Raw genomic sequence first — 17105 nt, 5'->3', positions numbered from 1 at the left:
AATTCCTTTTGATTAATGTTCAAAAAATAACTGCCTGAAGTGTGGGAAGGAAATTCTGCTTAACAATATTCGCTCTTTTTGTCTGTTTTGTTTGGGAACTCAGTACAAAGTTTCCAGTTGTTAGGACTGTGCTAGATTTAGATCTAAACACCCTAAAGCATAGGTCATAAGTTCTTGGGGCATACATGGAGTGTTCAGATGCAGTTGCTGCTGCCCCTCTACTTTCCTTGGTTTCACCAAACCTACTTCCCCAAAGAAACGAAAAAAAAAAAAAAAAAGACGCTGCAGATGATGGCAATCCTTCTGCATCTAAGTCAGTCTAATCTGGTGAGGTGCTTTTGCAGCCCCCAGGACCGACAACTACCAGGCCCAAGCTCTCTGCGATGACCCCTCTGGTAGCTGCCATGGCAGCAGACCACTCAGCTCCATCTCCAAAGTGTATGCTGGTTGGATCTGAGGTCGCTTAACAGACTTCAGCTTCTGATGTCTAAACAGTGGTTACCAAGGGAGAGATGGTTCATATTCCACAGTTCTGTAGGAAACCCTGCCTTTCACCCAGACCAGTCACGGTCGTCCAACCTTGGACTGACTTCTGTCTTGCTAAATGGATGCCTTAACCAAACATCAGAAGTCAGCCTACATCAGCCAATGGCCTAGTCGGCTACTTTATTTGTTTCGAAACTCTGGACCTTCTTAAAATTGCCCAGGAGTTCGTGCCTTTATGAAATCTCAGACCACCAGCCAGGCACAACAGACTGCACCTGTAGTCTCTAACAGTAAAAGATGAAGAAATGTTTCTTTTTAAGAGGTGTCCTGATTCTTCACGCTTTGAGGATGAGGAAGAGTTATCTTATTCTGAGCACCCCTCCCCCATCCTATCTTGATTCTGACTCGGATGATACCCTTTCTTTTTCTTTCCTTTTTAGTGGGAAAGCAAGAAGTTCTCTCAGGCCCAAATCCACTACAGGCAACTTCTACACTTGCCATTTCCCAGACCACTAGCTATTCCACCAGTATGTGGGGTGTTAGATGATGTTTCAGAGATATCTCTTTATACCCGTGCTCTCTTCTTTCCAATCCTAGGAAGCCAAACAGATTTTTTTAAGAGTTCTTGCAAGATGGGGAGGTACTACAGATGTTCCTTTCAATGATGACAGCCATTTTATGATCATTCTTGTTTTAGCTGTTTATTTTCAATTAATCCAAAAATAGAATTCCATGTTCAAAGTCAGCATAATAGATATAAATTAACTCAGCATAGCTATTCCTTCCCCTGTCTCACTTCAGCATTTAAAACGGTTCAGATTTCAGAGGGGAAAACTCTGCATAGAAATTCTGATGGTAATAACCGATTCCAGTTTGAGAGTACGACTTTCTCTCCTTAATGGCTGAGAGAGGACAGCTGTTTTCATTTGTGTTCAGACATGGTAGGTTAAACCCCAGTAACCAAGTAACTGAGTCTAAAGGGAGATAATACCCCCCAAATTATAACTATTATAGAATATTTTTATCCACTATAATTTAGTTTCAGGGCAGTGTACACAAATGTGGTCCTATATTTCCAGAGAAACATGTTAAGATGTCAGCTTAGTTCTCTGAAGAAAAGCAATCAATTTTTGCTGGATAGAGAGAGTCTGAGTGAATTATTTGATTCCTGGACATTCCATTACATTTTTTTTTAATTTATTGTTATTAAACAAGTTAAAGGTTTGAGACATTTTATAACCGATGAACATTTAAATAAAAGTGAACTAAAATGACAGCTCAAACTTAATGCTATGTATTTCCCAGGATTGAATGTTTTCATTAACCCGTTTTAAAATTAAAACATTTGGAAGTGCAAGTGGCTATTTAACAATATATTTTATATGTTTTATTTATTTATTTACATATACGTATTGTTTTTATGTACATATATTTATGTATTTATGCATTTCATTACAATGTGCTAGTAATACTTTGTGTCAATCAACTTTTAATTGTTTCATTGGTTGTTTATACCTCTGGTTTTAATTTCATTATTTAAGGCCATGTTTAATACATTTGAATTTAGTTCTGCTGAAGCCCCCGTAATTAGAGACAAATACTGTGAATAAAGGACTCTAATTTTTTTGGTTTGGCCATTCCTTGAAGCTTTGCTATTGCTTACTGGAATTGTGATTCCTTTACTGCTCCCCACAGGATTTTGTGTGTTTTGGTAAGAGTAAAGGCAAAAGAGTTAAAATAAATCATTCTACCCACTAGCTAGAGCTAGTAGAAGTTCCAGTCAGTGAGTGAAGCCAGTTTTCTTGCTCATTTGTTTTAGTGTATGAAGGTGTTTCCACAGTTAAACATAAGAAAACAGATACTGGGATCAAATAGCTTAATCACTAATTTGTATACTCAGTGAGTGCTTTGCTGTATACCCGATGTTCTTCGTGTTTCACTGTTGCAGTCATTACATTTGGGTAATCCTGCTGGCAGGTTGCCCTCAGTCGGCCTGAATTCCAAAGTCTTGGGTCCTGCGTCGGCTGTCGCCGCCCCTTCCCTGATGTCAGGTCGTCAGGGGTATAAAAGAAGCAGCCGATGCCATTTTCTTTAGTCTTTCTTGCCGCGCGGTGCCCAAAGCAGAAGCAGTTCGCAAGTGCCGGTCGGCCGACTCCTGAGATTTTCGAGTTCGAATTTCAGATCCGAAGCCTCCTATAAAGCTAAGTACCCCGTTGAGGAAACTTTTTTCTTGCTCCAGAACTGATGTCAGAAAAAGTTAATAGTTGCATTTCTTGTGGGAAGCAAATACCTCATAAGGACTTTCATTCTTACTGTATTCCTTGCCTAGGCCCTGATCATAATTTTCTGGGTTGTCTGTTTTGTGCTAGATTTAACCAACGCACTATTAAGCGTCGGTATGATTATGCTTTAAACTACTTTGGACACAGATTTAATTATCCAGAAATGTCATCGGAAAGCCATCCGACTACCGGAGTTCACAAAAAACAAAAAGAAAAAGAAAGACAGCCGAGACCCAAAACCGACGACGAAGCTTCTCCTAAGCCAGTCGCCGGTTCGCTGGTTCTCAGTGAGGTGCTTTCACAGCCCCTGACGATCACTACTTTAGAGTCGCAGGCCGCTACAGACTCCCACATGGAGTTGGCCATGCCACTGGAAACTCATATTGGAGCCTCTGCCGCTAATCCTTCAGATGGGTCCAGAGCCGCTGAGCAGGCACTGGCTTCTGAGGGTGTAGACCAAAATACCTATACATTAAACCGACTTCAGAGGCAAAGACTAAAGCACCTTCAAAGGCAAAGAAGCAACTTCAAGAGCCACGTGGACAGTCCTTCATGCCTAAAAAACAGATGCTCAAAATGACCAAAGACTTGATTGCTTTGATCAGGGGTTCCCATCCCCCTCCTGATAAGAGGCCTAAGCAAGAGACTGACTTTGAATCTTCATATCAGGTTTCCATTTCTTCTGATTCCTCTTCTGATCAGGAATATTCTTTTCCCCCCTATGAGGATTCTGATGCTGAAGAATCCATACCTTCAGCTTCTCCTCCTGAGGATTATTCTTTTGGGGAAACCTTACCATGAGGGAGCATTTCCACTGGGAGAGCCAAGATTTTTCAGTCTCTAAAAAAAGGTTCAGGGATTTCCTGTTACTACCTCAGCACAAGCCACTAGCCATCCCTCCTGTGTTAGACATTGTAGATGATATGTTTTCGGAGTCAAGCCTTACCCCTGACTCCTTACCTCCACCTCCTGTTAAGCCTGACAGATATTACAGGGTTCCTGACTCACATAAATTCCTTTTCAAAAACCCTGCTGCAGACCCAGAAACTATTTCTCCAGGTCCCAAGGGTGTTAAGGCTTCCACTGCACAAAACCCTACCCCTTCTGATAGGGATTCTAGGGCACTGGATAGAGAGGGAAAAGATTTACGCATCTGCTACCTTAGCTATAAGGGCCTTAAACTGTCAGTTTCATATGCTCAAATATCAGCAACATGTCATGGCATTGCTTAAACAGAAAATGTTGTAAAATTCTGAATGTGCAGAAAACAAGGAAATGCAGGATATATTGCATGCAGCTGAACAAGTTGGAAAGCATACTTTGCAATGTGGTTTTGATTCTTTAGAGGCCTCCTGCAGGGCCGCAGTTACTGGTTCTGTAATTAGAAGGCATGCTTGGTTAAAGGAACAAAATCTGCCTGATCATGTTAAAGTTAAATTATTAGATGCACCTTTACAGCATGATTCTTTGTTTGGTGTTAAGGCAGAAGAGGTGTTAAAGAAAATGGAGGACAAGGCTAAATCTATGCAAACAGTCAAAGATATATTACAAGTACAGCCATCTAGGTTTAGCAGACACTGGACAACGAAGAATCGGTCCTTTCCAGTGTCAGACAGACCTCAAAGGGGTAGACCCAGACGCCCTAGAGGCAGATCCCAGGCTCAAGGTTCATACAGGTTAAAGCAATGGGGTGCTTCTACCTACAAAAGTGGAGAAGACAAATCACAACCTTACAGGAACAATGACTTCCCCCTGCCTGCACCAAGCACTTATTTCCTGGTAGCACCCTTAGGGGGAAATTAGAACTTTTTTCTCAAAATTGGCGCATTATAACCCAGGACAAGTGGGTTCTAAATATTGTGTCACAAGGCTACAAGTTCCATTTCCATACCCTGCCAAAGACAAACGGCTGGCCAGATCTGCCAAAAAATCAATAGGCAGAGGCACAAAAACAAGTCTCATCCCTCATGCACATGAGGGCCATTCAACAAGTGCAAAAGCGGGGACAAGGATTTTACTCAAGATTGTACTTGGTACCCAGAAAGGACAAGGCCTGGAGGCCAATATTGGACCTATCGATTCTGAATACATTCCTGGATATACCAAAATTCAAAATGTTGACTTTGCAGCAGCTACTGCCCATGCTGGTCAAGAACGCTTGGCTTGTATCTTTAGACCTAAAAGAGGCATACTTGCATGTCCCAATCAGACAAATATGCAGAAGATGCCTCAGATTCAAGGCTGGCTCAATGTACTACCAATTCCCTGCACTGCCCTTTGGCTTATCTACTGCGCCCAGGGTCTTTACAAAGTGCCTGGCACCAGTAATTGCATTCTGCAGACAGAGGAATACAAATATATCCTTACTTGGACAACTGTCTAATTCAGGCAGAGAACAAGCGCATTCTTCTACAGCATCTGGCATTTGTGAAAAAACTTCTAACATGCCTAGGGTACACAGTCAACAAAAAGAAATCAAAAATAGTACCCTCACAAGAGATAATATTCCTGGGTGCAAGATTAAATACAACTGTCCAGATGGCTTATCTCACACCAGACAAACACCACGGTCATGTGGTATATAAACAAGCAGGGGGGCACACATTCTTACCCCCTTTGCAGACTAGCAATGACTTTGTGGGACACAGCATTGACTTACCAAATACATCTGCAGACACAATTCCTGCCATGAAAGAAAAATACTCTGGCAGACGAACTAAGCAGAAACCTCATGGATCCCCACGAGTGGCAGCTGGATCCACAAGTCTTCAGCATGATAACAAGGAAATGGGGATGCCCGGGCATAGATCTATTTGCCTCCCCTCACAACTACCAGCTATAAAGATTCTGCACAAGGATTTATCACAGACAAGCATGGAAGGTGGACGCCCTATCCTTCAAATGGAGAAACCTATCAGTGTATGCCTTTCCCCCTCTGCCTCTCCTCCCCAAGGTACTCCTAAAGGTCAGACAGGAGAAGCCAAAGATGATGCTGATTGCACCAGACTGGCCCCGCCGGCATTGGTACCCAATATTAAGGAGCTTGTCTCAATGCCCAGCTTGGACCCTACCTTAAGTACCACATCTACTGTCCCAGAAAAACAATCTGATCCTGCACAGCCAGCTCAGGACTTTAAACCTGGCAGCATAGCGGATAAGGTAGTCATACAAAACACACCTCTCAGCAAAGCTGTGATGGATGTCATTTTGGAAGCCAGAAGGCCTAGTACTAGAAAAGCTTTTGCTGGAAAATGGAAGGGATTCTTTGCTTGGAACCAGGCACAAAGAACAGATACAGCTGTGCCAAATATTCCTCAGATTTTACAATACTTAACTGAGATGCTGGACAAAGGCCTATCTTTCTCCTCTATTAAAATTCATCCCTCTGCCATTTCGGCTCATTACAATGCAGAGCCACCAATCTTTTCTCATTCCTTATTAAAACAGTACCTCATAGGAGCCAAAAATGTAAGGCCTCCAAGGAGATCACCATTGCCTGCATGGAACCTCAACTATGCCTTGGAAAAACTCACCCTGCCTCCTTTTGAGCCAGCTGCTACTGCTGATTTATAGTTTTTATCTTGGAAAACAGCTCTACTCCTAGCAATAACTTCTGCAAGACGAGTTTCAGAGCTACATGCACTAATGGCTGTGGAACCTTTTATCATTTTTTTTCCGGACAGGGTCTCCCTGAGGACAAACTCAACATTTATGCCTAAAATGGTGTCCAGTGTGGCTCTTAACCAAACCATTCATCTGCCAACTTTTTATCCAAATCCACAGAACAAGGGGGAAAGAATTCTGCATTCTTTAGACGTACACAGACAGCTTAGATTCAACTTGGACAGAACCAAGGTTTTCAGAAACACAGAGCAATTATTAGTGACATATGCTGCAGGATCACAAGGAAAGGCTATCTCAAAACAGACTATTTCAAAATGGATAGGCCACTGCATTCGTTTCTGCTACTTATACCATGGTAAGCCAGTGCCTAAGGGGCATTAGGCCACATTCCACCAGAGCTGCAGACACTTCAGCAGCCTTTCTCAAAGGAGTACCAACCAAGGACATTTGAGGCAGCTACTTGGAGTTCAGTGCACACATTTACAAAGCACTATCATCTGTCACTCTACTCTAAATCCAGGGCAGGCTTTGCCACTGCAGTTCTGCAGGGTCTCATTGCCGCTCCGGCCTCCCAACCATAGCTTTGGGAATCTACCCAAATGTAATGACTGCAACAGTAAAACATGAAGAACATAGTGCAGTTGTGTACACTTATCATAAATGTAGATGTTCAAGTGTATTCACTGTTGCAGTCCAGGTTGCCCACCTGTTTTTTCTTCTAATGGAACCTATCTTTCCTTCTCTGATTTATGCAATCTATGTGGTGTATTTGCTGGTGGATGAAGGTAAAGTTTATATTGCTGCATGTTATCTTATATATAGATATCAATTTTGACTACCCTTTTTGGGGGCACCTGACATCTGGGGCAAGAAAAACTAAAGAAAATGGCGTCTGCTGCTGCTTTTATACCCCTGACGACCTGATGTCAGGGAAGGGGCGACGACAGCCGAAGCAGGCCACAAGACACTGGAATTCAGGCCAACTGAGGGCAACCCGGCCAGCAGGATTACCCAAATGTAATGACTGCAACAGTGAATACACTCGAACATCTACATTTATGGTAAGTGTACACAACTGTACTTTTTCTTCTTTCACTGTACTTCCCGTTTTCACCCTACTTCCCTAGGCCATTTTAGTATCTTTTCTTATTGGCCACATCCGTAATAGCTCCTCCCAAGCCAGGCATGATTTACATATGCGTTCGTCATACAGGCCTGTCTCGTTCATAAATTTGGAGCCTAAAAATCTTGCAAAAACCATTGCTGACGACTTTGAGAAAGCTGTTGAGTGGTGAAAAAGTATATTTTATTAAGGGTTGTAACATTAGTCAAGTTCAAACAGTTATTTAGGTTCATAGGTTTATACTAGGCTATCTACCCTAAGGCATTTATAAGCCTAGCCCAGAGTTTTTTGGCTTACGCCACCCCTTATGTTAAAAAATACTGTGCCCATTAGTTTGTTGTGCCTCTGTCCAGCAGTGACACAGAGATGATTCCCGAGGTAAACCTACGATCTCCCATCCACCGGTCAAGATTTCTCTTGAACAGAGCCAGCGAGGTGCTCTGCCTCACATGGACCGGGATTTTATTCCACAACATAGGGAGTGTCTGGGTGACAAATCTATCCCTCCAGCATGTCCTATTTATATCCGTGCTAAGGTTTAAGTCGCTTGCTCTAGTGGATCTGGTAGATTTGGATTTTTTGAGGTGGAGCATGCCCATTAATTTCGGGTTGGACATGGCCTTGTATGTCAGGCACAGGTCACCTCTGAGCAGACGGTATGCGACTGAATAGAGCTGGAGTTTCTTCAGTCTGGCAGCATATGACAGATTTTGGAGTCCCTTTATCCTTTTGGTGAGAAACTTTTGGGGTCTCTCCAATTGCTGCAGGTGTCAGGTGAGATACATCCCGAATGGGGCATTGTACTCGATCATTGGTCTGATAAGTGAAGAGTACAGGGGAACAATAACCTCACTTGATCTGGATGTGAATCCCTTCATGATCAGGTGGGCAATGTAGAAGGTTTTTCTAACCACTTTAGCAATGTGAGTGTCAAAAGAAAGGCCACTGTCAACCTGGGTCCCCAGGTCCCTGATAACCTCTTCTGTGCTTAGTGGATTGCCACCTATATGGTAGCTTGGGGTTACCTTGTTTTTCCCGAAGGGTATGACTATACATTTTTTGGCATTTAACTTCAGGCCATGGCTCTGGCACCAGCTATCAGTTTCCGTGAGACCCCTCTGAAGGATATCTGTGTCCGATGTACTTTCCATTATGGCTCCCAGTTTGCAGTCATCTTTTCAGGCTTGTTGGCTGTTGGTGAAGCACCCACCAAGAGGAGAAAACGCTGAGAGAAGAAGGGAGCCACTTTTGAGATTTTAAGTATTTTTTCTCTGTTTATTTGCCAAGTTTTTCTGCATAGTTGCCTAGTTTGAGCATTTTCTGGCTTGTTAAACTTGATTTCTGCATTAGTAGCTGTATTGATTTTGGGTTTTAGCATCGCATCTTTCTGAAAAAAATTCTTCAGAAGAGAAAATTATTTTCCTTTTTTTAATTCTCAAAGCGATGAGCTTTTCATTCCATTTCATTAACTAGGTAAAAAGGCCTGTAATCTTTACCAGGAGATAATGTTAGCACTAATGGCATCTTGTTTGTATTTTGCTGTCTTAGTTCTGGAACCAGGCAAGGAAGCGGTCTACCAAAATATCTTGTTGAATTGTAGAAGAACACAAAAGTCTTGAGTGTTTGTGATGCAGTTTGTCACCGATTCTACCCACAAAAAGTGGTAAAAAACAGATGTCTTCTGTAGACCTAATGATGCACACCATACTTTCACCAAGTAACTGTCATTTCTCAAACTCTGTTATAATACTTTATTCCTAAAAATCTATAAAAATGTAGGGTGGGAGCTAGTAGTTGCCCTTCACTTGATTTGTTAAGGGCAAAGTTTAATCATTTGTTGTCTTTAACATGATTTGGGGTAGAGGAAGGTCTTGAGCAGATCTTAGACAAGCATGGTGGCTCAGGTGGTATGCTCTCTGCGTCACAGCTACAGGGTTTGGGCTTCACTTCTGACTTTCGGTCTCATTTGTGTGGAGTTTTCTTATTGTTTCCATGTCTGCATGGGTTTTCTTGTGGTATTCTGGTTTCCACTCCAAACATGGTAGTTGATTGGCTACACTATAATTTACTTGTCTTTCCTGGGACGTAAAATTGAAAACGTTGAAAATTGTTGTAGAAAATGTGGATGAGCTGTGCATCTGCCCGGATGCCAAACATTAAAGGTATTTAACTTGAAGTTAAAAAAAAAAAAAAAAAAAAATTGACCGATTACGTGCTGTCCATAGGCAGTCACAATCACTTAGGTAGGTTATAAGCTGTCTGACAGACATCTGCTTTTTTTTTTTTTAATAACTTTCATAATTGGTTTGCTGATTTAATAAGAGATAGCAGTTGGGGTTGCTTCATGGCAGCATATAAGATGTCAAACCTTTAGGATTTGCCAGGGGAGTGGGGAGTTTGGGTATATTCTGGCCATGACAGAGCCAAATTCCTTTGTTTCTGTTTGAAATTTCAAAAGATAGATATTGTCATGAAGCACATTGCAACAGAAATGGGAAGTGACCAATACTGAGGCTTAATCTACTTTGTGTGAACACCTGTTTCACAAGAAAGTCTGTATATTTTAGGAAACTTTCATCCTGAAATTACAGAAGGCATTAATGGCCTTGTTAGTGTAATGGATTTATCGTGTTTTGTCATCCTCCTGAAATCAAAGAATTCGTCTTCCATTTGCAGCCTCAGTAAATGTACTCAAATACTAAGCACTGTTAAATGCCAAACTTCCCCGTCAGATGTACCATAAAACATCTACAGTCTTTAAACTGTCTTTGGACCACAAGCCATGAGGAATAACTGACAGAAAGGCAAGGGTGAGAGGCAAGATTGGCATTTGCTTGTCTCATTTTTTTCTTCACACACTTAGGACAAAATTTGCAGTCTGTACTAGTTTATATTTATTCTTCAATATGAAGCTTTCCAGTGTGCCTTTTCACCATTTGAAACACTGTTAGCTCATGGCACTGTGACATCAGCTTGGTGTTCTCTCTCTTTTTCTTCCAATTAATGCTTGCTCATTGTACAGCTTTTTAAAATTTACTGAGGTGGGGAGAAATAATTGCTGTGCCACCTGGCAGTGCGAATATTGGTTCTCTAGGTGGTGGTCACTGATGTGATACCTTGACTGAATGTACAAAATGGGGAAAAGGGGGTTGTTGCCATTTTTTTTATTACGTGATTTAAACAATTAGATCTTCAGCATTATATTTGTTATTGGCAATTACTATCAGAAAATGTCTAACTTGTAACATTCAGAAGTAAATGCTGTGTGAAGTAAATGTGTTTAATGAAAAAAAATCAGTATGACTTCTAAGAATTGTTTTTAACTGCCTCCTGTGTCTTCACTTGAGTGTTGCTGCTGCTATCGTATAATGGCAGTGTTTTTTTTTTTGATAGTACATATGAGGAATTTCTGTATAATGTATTTAAAACAGTTTTCTCAAATTTTGTTTTCTGCTTATTCTTGAGGTGATTTATGTTTTGCTTTTGACACTTTTTTTTTTATGTCTTGTAGCCAAAGCAAATGCTAGGTTTACACTGGGATTTTAAGTGATAAGTACTGTTATGTTTAGTAGGCAGTGCTCATTGTCATGACTTACGACATGCTTAGCATTACAGAATAGTCCTGAAATTACACTGCTTGGGTTCTGCGTACTGACAGACTCAAACCTTTATGAGAGTTTGGCATTTGTATAGTGAAAGTATGTCGGATATTAGTTTGTGTGCTAGTTATTTTTTTTTTTGTATAGAACTGCATCATTCCATTGCAATTAAATGGTACTGGTGAATTGTGAAACCAAACTAAATTAGAATGAAAGCAGCATTTTGTGATTAACCTCCATGTTTTCTTTAACCAGTAGCCCAACAAAATGAGAAGTATTTTTATGCCAGACAAAATCTGTGAGGTTACAGACTTCTTCCTTAACTTCCATTTAGACCACATCCTGTTTGTTTGGCTGTGAAATAGCATATCCTTCTTTCTACTGCATGAGAGACAGAAATATCTTTTTAATAAAATGATTTATATTGCATGTCTTCAGTTGTAGGTGGCTGCCATTAACATTTCTGCCTTGTGGTGCACCTCATAGTTCAGATGTCAGCTGAAGGGTGGTCTTTGTGAAGTTTACATGGGGGGGCTATCACCCACAAGTGACAAAATAAGAACTGAAGGTTGCATTAGTCTTCAGTGTGTTTTTGTTTGCACCTCCCTCCCCCTGTTCAGCTGCAAGCCTTGTACAGTGTCACTGCTAAAGGCCGACGATGGGTGTTTGCATTCACACACGTGTTCTGGTGCAGTGCAGTCTTAGACTGGACTGAGTCACGCTGAGACTTCTACTTAGATGGCAGTCCTGCACCAGAGGCTACATTGACTAGCCCATGCTGAGCATGTGCCATTCCATCATGGCTGGTTTCTCCAGTGTCTGAGCCACTAGTCAAACCTATGTTAAAACCTATGCTGTGGAGCTGGTTGTTGGAAGTTTTCATGTCCTGTCTATGTTCTTGTAGGATTCATGTTTCCCAGTCTCTGCAAGTATATGCTGAGGAATTGATTGGTGGCCATGAAGACATCTGCAGATGTGTATGTGTGTGTGTACTCGCATGTGTATGTTTGTGTGGATCATTTGATGGATTAGCATTCCACATTTGGTTGCTTCCTGCTTTGTGCCCTTTGCTTGCTGTAATACGCACGCAATAGCACATACGACCTAGGTAAATGAAAATTGATATAGGAAGTTGCTTAGTGGATTGGACCCCACACAAACACACACACACACACACACACACACACACACACACACACACACACACACACACACACACACACACACACACACACACACACACACTGTTGATTAATTTCATTAACAGTGGGTGTGGAAAAGCTTTGGAAGAACAGGTATTCACGTTTTCATTTGTATTGTAGAAGTGGTGTGTATGATCTGGGACTGTAGCAGCTTGCAGATCTTAACAGCTGTAAAACTTTCATGGTCAGCACTGTGTACACAGAGCAGGGAGTAAGCACCATAACTGTTATGGTCCACTTGTGTACCACTGTTTGTAAAGCTTGCCTGATAAAGTAAATCCGATCAAATGGCAGTTTGCAATAGTGGAAATAATCTGCTTTATCACACAGGTCTTCTGTAAACCATCCTTTGAGATGCATTGTCAGAAGTCTAGCTGGGATCACACAGTGACAAGTACAGCTGCTATAGGGGAAAGTGGCATTACAGCACTGCAAAAAAGTAAATAAATTAAATCACATAATAGAAAAAAAATGATTCATTCATTTAGCTGCTTTTAAGTGACATCAGGAAAAGTCCTGCAGCAACAGTGCAAGAGATTTGAAAGTATTATTTGTAACTTCAGTGTCACTGCATACGTAATTATGTCCAGTAAAATTGTGAAGCAACTGTCATGTGAAACACACACAGTGCATAATACATCAGCTTGTGTTTGTACTTGCAGTTATCTTAGGGGGAAAAAGGAAGTGAGATTTTAATAGTAAATCTTTTATTTCTAGACTGTAATAAAGCTTTATCTTGATTGTGCAAGTTCAGTGAGGGAGCATGCATGCCGGGATGTGCTGCTAAGTAAAGTGTGACTTTAAGACAGATACAGGGCCTTGTTGCGATCAGCCAGCTAGAACTCTGTTAACTTGCAGCCTGCAGTTGGCTCACTTGGATCAGCTGACTTTGTTATTTCCTGTGTGTGTGTGTGAGTTAAAAAAGACGGCTAATACAAAACAGATCAAGTAGAGAGAGAGAGAGACGAGAGGCTCTTCAGCTCGAAAAAGAGTATTCAGCAGCTTTTTCTTTCCAGCACAAGCAGCCCCCTCTCCCTCTCTCCAGCCCCGAGGGGCTTGAGGTAACAGCATGAATTAACTTGCACTGAGTAGTTAGGCTTGCATGGCCTTTATTAGGTGATGCAGCTTCAGGAAGATCTGTATCTGTGTAGTTATCCTGACTTGTTTGCTAGTGGGAGAGAAGTGTTTGATACTATAAACTGTTGTGCTCCTTTTTTAAAGGCTTGTCTTTAAACTGCTGCCTTGTTTTCTTAAGCAGTGGGATAAGAAGTTCTGGCAAACCTGCTGGCCAAGTTTGCTGGGTTAGATTGATGGGATCTTGCTTTCTTGCGGGATATTGAAATTTGACTTCTGCTGTCTGTGAGGCAGCGAACTATTCATGTGTATATTACAGAAGTAAAGTTAAGTGTTAAACATTTACTGTGCATCAGCCTATCAGGCTTACATCTGTTTGTGGCTGTTTCAGTGGGTATCAGCTTAGTGTGTGTCATGTGTTTTAACAGAGTATTTGACTGCTTATGTTTTTCAAGATGCCTGTAAAATATTTGGCAGCCTGAGTAGTGTGGTAGGAAAAAGGTTGAAATAGACTGAAATGTTCATTCACCTTTTAACCACACCCTGTCACACACTTGCACACTTTGCATACCCATACAGAAGCACAGATGTTTCATTTCACTTTTGTTTCTTAACCATTGAGGCCGCTGTTACTTAGTCTTCCTTCACTTATTTTCCGTTTCAGCACTGTAGTGAGACAGGCACCTGAAATACCTCCTTCCAGTCAGTCAAGTGAGCCTCCCTTTACTGACCAGTTTGTTGGCTGAAGCAGTATGAATTCTTACAGGAGTGCTAGAGTTGGAATTTTTTCTTCATCTTCACCTGGAAGGATGAAGTAATAGAAAGGTTTTACTGTCTCATGTTTCTAGAACTCTGGAGCCTTGGGGTGTGGGTGTCCACTTCCTTTGTGAAGAGAACTCTGCCTGTTCTGGGGAAGGATTAAATATTTTTCTTTCCTGTTCAAGCAGTGTTGCATCTTAATCTACCAACAGAAATGTTTTAAAAACAAAAGTATAAAGTTGTGACTAGTAGTACTGTTTTGTACTTTTTATTTCTCAGGTGAATACGTCAGGCAGGAAGCTCCCAATCCTTTGATTTTTATTTGTGCACTGTGCTTGCCTGCAGTTCTCTTATGACTTTCAGAGTTTTGTGTCCTTTAAAAAGTGTTAATTGGACAAGAACTTCCCAAGCGGGGTGGTAGTTCTCTGCAGCCCAAGGGGTGCAGATGGCAGAAGTTATTATGCATTAAAAAGAAATGTCCATTAGTGAGGTGATATGGTTTAAGTGAGGATGATATAAACTGTTTATCCGGTAGCTGGATATAACTGCATAATCATGCATATTGATTGACTTTTGTAGTGCAGTGGGGAACATATTACTTGTTGAACCACTTTCTGTACAGGACTAGAGGAGAAAAGAGGAGCACTGGGCTCCTGATTCACAATTGGATTAAGTAGGAGGAACTTTAAAAGGCTGATGCTGCAGCAGTGAAATGAGGTACCCTGAAACTAGGCAATGCTGCAGAAAGGTTAAGTGAGAATATTGTCATGAGAGTTGTGGAGTTAATATAGTAAATGAGGAAGAGACTTGTCAGGTGCTGGAAGGCTCACTGGACGTTGAGAAAATTCTGTAACACAGAGAGCAGATGTCTCCCTACTGGAATATGAATGAGGGGGTTAGCCTGTCAATGCATTTTGTGTACATGTACAGGAGCTTGAATTTTGTAATGAGCGGAGGAAGTCAATTGATTTTTGTCTGTGTGTCTGCGAGGGTGGTGGTGCAGTGGAGAATAGATGTACTTCCAGTTGAAACAGCAGAAGAGGGAGAAAACAGAATTTTAACAGTAGTATGAGCATATAACTAGAACACACAATAATGTAATCATTGGTAGTAGGCATCGTCTGGCTTCAGATGATGATGTCCTACTTAACTGACTGTTGTAGGAGCCATCTTGGCAAATGGTTCCTAACATTCAGGAAGGTAATTGTGATTGTGGTATTTCTGGGGCAAATATTTATTAGGCATTTATTTTAGGCGACTTCTCAGTCCCCAGAGATTTCCCATTTGCTATCTAAACAAACACACGCATACTAAAAAAGTCTGCGCCTATTTCATGGGATGCTTTATAAAGTAGTGAAAAGCATCCTTATCTTTTGGATTGTGCCTTTTAGGTTGATTGCATTAAAAACTTCCCATTTTGCATTTTTGAACCGTGCTGAAATGTTTATTTTTGTGGATTTTCTCATGATATCTTGTAGTGTTTGCAAATGTCTTTGTACATACATAATTTTAAAACTTTGTTGGCTAAGTTGGGACTCATTAAAACTCCTTATACTTGGATGTTGAGCTTTATAGGAGATGCGACAGTCCAAAACCAAAGCTAATCTTTTTGGTTCATACCCATCTCCCCTCATCCCAAAGGTGGTCTTCATAAAATCTAGTTGGAGATTACAGTTCATAAAATAGTCCACCGCCTCATAGAATGTAGGAGGACTAGACCACAGAAGATGTACATAATCATCTCTCTTATCACCCACATCTCGAGCTGTTTGCCTGGCCTGATGTCCTTTACAACATAGTCATTCCAGAGTACCCTTTTATTTTACCATTGTTTTAAAATTAGTAAAGTAACAGTGCTCTTGGGGAACAACTGCTTTATATTAATAATTCACCACTCCCCCTGTTTTCCATCTCTCTTTTAATCTGTAATGGACCATAAAAAGTAGGAATTGTATTTTCTCTGTACAAAATGCAGGATAGGCATCTGTTGCTTAAGCTCCACATAGTACCTCAGTGAGGGTGTCCCTTGGCTTGATACTCATCTGACCTTTTCCACTGTTAACCTACAGTCCAGACAGGTATTTCTTCCTGTCATGATTGTGAAAAGTGAGCTGGGAGAACGTCTGTCTTAAGTGGTAAAGCCCATATCTCTTAAACAAAACAAACACCCCAGAGCTAGGGTATTCTACATCCTATTTCCAATATACTTTTACCACCTTGCTATTCCAATCATTGCAATAGACCCTTGGTCCGCTGTACTCCCTTCTTTTGTATCCCACAGCTCATAATTAAGTATCCAGTACAGGTTGCACCCACTTAAAGCCTTTGTACCTTGTGTTGCTCTTCAATTGCACTTAGTATAGTAGGAAACTACTGTTTTTAAGAGCAGTTATCTACATGGTATGCAGGAAAGGAGCTCAGAATATGATCCACATGACTTTGGATTGATTAGCAGTCTTGTTAGAAAAGCCAGGTAGGTTCGGGAGAAGAATGAGGAGGCCAATTGTGTTCATACCCCTCAGAGTGGAAAGGGGGGGGGGGATCATGCCTAGAATGGTTTCCCCATTGAAATGTTGACACTCTAAATGCTGAGTGCCGGCAAGCCAAAAAAAACGAAAATCCTTGAGAAGAGTGAATCTCAAACATATTTTTCCTTTGAATTTCTTTTTTACAGGGGGAGGAGCCCCCCTGCACCCCTTGATATTGGGGGCAAGCCTCACGCACCTCAAACTTGTATATACCAAATCTGAGAGTGTCATACCTCAGAGAAATGACCATTTCCAACATAGTAGACTTTTTTTTTTTCCCGCTATTCACTTTTATTGTTTCAGGACTCACTGTAGAGGATCCCAACATTTTAAATGGTTGCCACCTAGAACACATTTTGCATTTGAGCTCCTCGGTCAAGACCAGGGAGCCAGTGGTGTTCCTTTTAAGGCACTCATATGTCTATGGG

The 17105-nt window shown here is 41.2% G+C and overlaps 1 protein-coding gene across 8 annotated transcripts in view; it reads left to right on the top strand.

Annotated features, from left to right (window-relative positions):
* The window catches only part of TCF20 (transcription factor 20), a 2163179-nt gene that overhangs the window by 1417585 nt on the left and 728489 nt on the right, over positions 1 to 17105 (top strand). The window contains exon 1 of one of the 8 annotated variants that reach the window (XM_044074676.1): positions 13270 to 13377. The exons of the other annotated variants lie outside the window; for them this stretch is intronic. The gene's annotated coding sequence lies outside the window, so the exon portion shown is untranslated. Of the gene's footprint in view, positions 1 to 13269; positions 13378 to 17105 lie in introns of those variants that run through there. 8 annotated transcript variants of the gene reach the window in all.

The sequence above is a fragment of the Protopterus annectens genome, chromosome 1.part1 (assembly GCF_019279795.1).
Source record: "Protopterus annectens isolate FY-2018-M chromosome 1.part1, PAN1.0, whole genome shotgun sequence".
Lineage (NCBI taxonomy): Eukaryota > Metazoa > Chordata > Ceratodontiformes > Protopteridae > Protopterus > Protopterus annectens.
This window is presented reverse-complemented; position numbering and strand designations above follow the sequence as displayed.